Genomic DNA, 4477 nt, shown 5'->3' on the forward strand with positions numbered 1-4477 from the left:
TACGGATGACAAAAACTTGGGGGAGGATGTCCCCCACCTCTCAAAACATGGGGGGGGGGCGAGTCCCCTCTGCCCACCCCCACCACCCCCCCCCCGTATTTTCCGCCGCTGTAAGAAACAAAGCATAGGTGGCACGTTGAGACCACAAGTAAAAAGGAGAAACAGCACTTGCTGTTACGTTTGGACCAAACAACCCAGAGATGGTGTCTTACCCCAGCATTTTGTGCCTATCCCAACGTGAACTATTGCGGATCTATGATGTGCATCGAACACTATTAGAGGCAGAACAAAGACATCGACAAAGACATCAAGTCCCGGCAATGCCTCGGGATAGGCGCTGGGAAATGGCGGGAAGAACGTCAAGGGGATTCTGTGTAGAAACTGCAGATGATTGTTTACACCAAATGATACAACGTGTAGGAGTAACTCAGCAGTTCAAGCAGCATCTTTGTAGAACATTAATTGGTGATATTTTTCGTCGGAAACCTTCTTCTGACCAGAGGATGGCTGTGGGTGGAGCAGCAGCTGCTGTGTTTAATTGAAAATCGTCCGTTTGTCTCCGTGTCACATCACCTGATTTCAGTAAAAGCAATATTTCAGAATGTTTCTGCCTGGTTTCGAACCAGGGACCTTTCGCGTGTTAGGCGAACGTGATAACCACTACACTACAGAAACACAATCCCATGCTAAATATTGACTGACGTATCAGATCACGAAGCCGACTCCGTACCTCACACTGTCATCTGTAACTCTCACTGCCAGATGACAGGTCGCTTCTGGGCAGGCACGTGCTGTGAGTAATTACTCAAGGTAGGCAGACAGTCGGCATTTAAAGAAAATCTTAAACCGCGCATGCGCAAATTGTTCTCTCCGTAAAAATAAAAAATAAAAATAAGTGACAATTCAACTTGCTCAAGGCTTCTAAATCTCCTTCATTTTTTAATTACTGAATGGGTGGGGGATGGAGGGTGAAGGCAGGTGGAGAGATGGTGGGAAAAACGGGAGCACACCGGTACAAGTTGAATCAGTTGTCATCTTACTGATGACTATACTAATTCAAGGGACCAATTAGAGGGAGAGTTCCTTTCACAGCGTGTGGAGAGTCTGTGCCAGGAGTTAAAGTTGCGGGGAGGGCAAGAGTGTTGAGAAGGAGGGGGTCGGAAATCATGTCAGTAACTCACTCACCGCTGCCGAAGAGCCCTGGGCACGGACAGCGGAACTGGCCGCCACTTCCTGGGAAGGAAGCAGCTCGGGTGACTGCGAGCGGCCACCGGGACCCTACAGCAGAACCGGCTGCCACCTCAGCACCTTCTGCCGGCCAGCTCACTGTAGATCAGTGCATGCTCCTTTAACATAGTGAGCTCACCACTACTAACCACCCCCCATTGTCTCTTGTATAATTGTAGCTTCCCCACCTCCAGCTCGCTCTCTAGCTCCAGTGATGACCACGGACAGCTAGGGCATAGTGTGTGTAGTGCATATAATAAAGTTATGTAGTAAAAGACTTTGTGTGTCAAGAAAACTTTTTACATGGTGTCCGCGCGGTAGACTTGCGTCTCCTGTTCATCGGCTTTATTTTATTATTTGTTTATCCCAGTTGTGTCCCCACCTCAACATTTTTACTATGTCCAACTCGTGTCGTCGTCCTGACACGCTCGTTTTTGACACGGACATCGTGCACCGCTGGACTGTCTTCCAGCGCGACTACGAACACTATATCGCGATCGCTCACCCTGGTGCCACTCCTGCGGTACAGGCTCACCTACTACTCAACCTGGCTGGTCCGGAGGCAATGGAACATTATGCCTCGTTCGAATTTGCCCCTCCGGAAGACCGCAACGACCCGGCATGTCTCATAGCCAAATTCACTGCCCTATGCGATATACCCACCAATAACATTATTGAGCGTTTTAAGTTCTTCCAAAGGCGTCAGACTCCCGGTGAGCACATTGACGCTTTCATTGCCTCTTTGCGACATATGGCTCGGCGGTGCCGCCTTGAAGCGATACCACCGGACGAAATGATCAGGGACGTCCTGGTCAACGGTCTCCTAAACTCTAAGCTGCGTGACGAGCTCCTGATGAAGCCTGATCTAACGCTAAGGGATGCCATGCATGCCGCTCGCATGGCCTCTGCTGTTGGCTCCGTATCTCAACCGGTGTCCCAGGACATCAATTTCACATGTACTGCTGGCCGCCGGCAGATCAATTGCCCGCCACGCCAGTGCACCGCCTCTGCACCCGCTAAGGTCACCCCTAATCGCTGCCCAAATTGCAATTTCTCTTCCCACCAGTTCAACGTTTGCCCAGCGCAGGGTAAAACTTGTAATTCCTGCGGGAAGCTGAACCACTTTTCTGCAGCATGTCGGTCGCGTGGGAAACCTGTCCCTGCTCCTGGAAGGAGTCTAAACAACCTTGTGGACTGTGATAGCGCGCCTGGTTCCCAGTACCAGCCAGATGAACTCCCTGACTCTGATACGAGTTCCTCCCATGGTGATTCAACTGTGTTTTCGCTTTTGGGTGCACCTGCATTGATAACAGATCCCTCTGTACATGTTACTGTGAATGGACACTCCTTCCCTGCGAAGGTCGATACTGGTGCTTTTGCCAATGTTATGTCTGTTAGCCTCTTCAAGCAGATAAGCTCGGGGGAGAGGGTGACTCCCGATGACTCCCGCCTTCATGCCTATGGGGGAGGCATTCTGGTCGCTGTGCGGAAGGCCACGGTTATCTGTACAGTTCTTGAGACCTCTCGGCCCCTCACTTTTCTCCTGCTGGAATCTGAAAACGCCACCCTGCTGGGCGCCCGTGCATGCCAGGACTTTGGTTTGGTCTCTTTCCACCGCGACATCCACCTGGTGCAGGCTCCCATGGACCCCCTGAACGAGTATCCCGACCGTTTTGATGACGTTCTGGGCAAACTGCCCTGTGCCTACAAAATCGTTGTTGACCCGGGGGTCAACCCGGTGATTAGACCGGCCCACCGTGTGTCTTTTGCCATGAAGGGCCGCGTGGAGTCCACACTGCGTGACATGGTGGCCATGGGCATCCTCAAGGAGGTGAGCGCTCCCACCCAGTGGGTCTCCACCATGGTCGTAGCTGCCAAGAAGGACGCGAGCGAGATCAGGAGCTGCATCAACCCGAAAGACCTGAACCTTGCTATCAAACGCCCGCACTACCCCATGCGGACGGTGGAGGACGTCGCTGCACAGGTCGGTCCTGCCACAGTCTTCTCGGTCCTAGATGCCAAGAGCTCCTTTTGGCAGATCCCTCTGGATGAACGTTCCTCCTTCCTGACAACCTTTAGCACACCTTTCGGCAGGTTCCGTTTTCTCCGCATGCCTTTTGAGATCAACTCAGCAAGCGAGGTTTTCCAGCGCACCATGGAACAGCTGTTTGCCGGGTTGCCGTGCGCTATCATTGTGGATGACATCCTGGTGTACGGGAGGGACGTCGCTGAGCATGACCTGCACCTCCGCCAAGTCCTGGACAGGACTCGTGAGATCAATCTCAAACTCAACCCGAAGAAGTGTCGGTTCCGCGTTCAGGAAGTCACTTACGTAGGCCACGTTTTCACGGCGGGGGGTCTAAAGCCAGACCCCCAGAAGACGGCAGCGGTCACCGAAATGCCCGCTCCCACCGACGTGCCCGGCCTACAGCGCTTTCTGGGCATGGTCAACTTCCTGGGGAAGTTCATACCCGACCTCAGCGAACTGAGTGCCCCCCTGAGGGATCTGACCAAGAAGGACAATGCCTGGGTCTGGCTCCCGCACCACCAGTCGGCCTTCGTGGCCCTGAAGTCCAAGCTCGCACGCACCCCGACTCTCAAGTTCTTTGACCTAAACAGGCCAATCGTCCTCACTTGCGATGCATCTCGGTTCGGCCTCGGTGCCGCCTGCCTGCAGCTCTATGACGATCGGCAGCTGCCTGTTTCCTATGCCTCTCGCACCATGACCCCTGCTGAGCAGCGCTACGCTCAGATCGAAAAGGAGCTCCTTGCCGTGGTGTTCGCATGCTCCAAATTCAAGGACTACATTCTGGGCAACTCCTTCACCATTGAAACTGACCACCAGCCGCTGGTCTCTATCTTGCACAAGCCTATCCATGCGGCCTCTTCACGTTTGCAGCGAATGATGCTGCAACTCCAGCGTTTCACCTTCGAAATTGTGTACCGCAAGGGCAAGGAAATGTTCGTGGCCGACACATTGTCCCGTGCGCCGCTCCCTTCCGTTGCCCGCCATCCATACGAATCGGCTGACTTGATGGTACTGAACGTTAACATTGTTCCCTCTTGGCAGATGCAGTCCCTGGTCAAACACACTGCCGCTGATCCTGCCCTGCAACAGCTTGAGGGCGTCATCCGCCGTGGCTGGCCTGACCGACGTTCTTCCCTACCGGCTGATGCCGTGCCCTACTTCCTGGTTCGGGACGAATTGGTGCTGCACAACGGCGTGGTGGTGAAGGGTCACAAGGTCGTG

At 53.6% G+C, this 4477-nt stretch overlaps 1 non-coding gene across 1 annotated transcript; it reads right to left on the reverse strand.

Annotated features, from left to right (window-relative positions):
* Nucleotides 1-602: 602 nt before the first annotated feature.
* Nucleotides 603-675, reverse strand: trnav-aac. The gene has a single exon. It is a non-coding gene; the product is annotated as a tRNA-Val (tRNA).
* Between the last annotated feature and the right edge of the window lie 3802 nt (nucleotides 676-4477).

The sequence above is a fragment of the Amblyraja radiata genome, chromosome 37 (genome assembly GCF_010909765.2).
Source record: "Amblyraja radiata isolate CabotCenter1 chromosome 37, sAmbRad1.1.pri, whole genome shotgun sequence".
Classification (NCBI taxonomy): Eukaryota; Metazoa; Chordata; class Chondrichthyes; order Rajiformes; family Rajidae; genus Amblyraja; species Amblyraja radiata.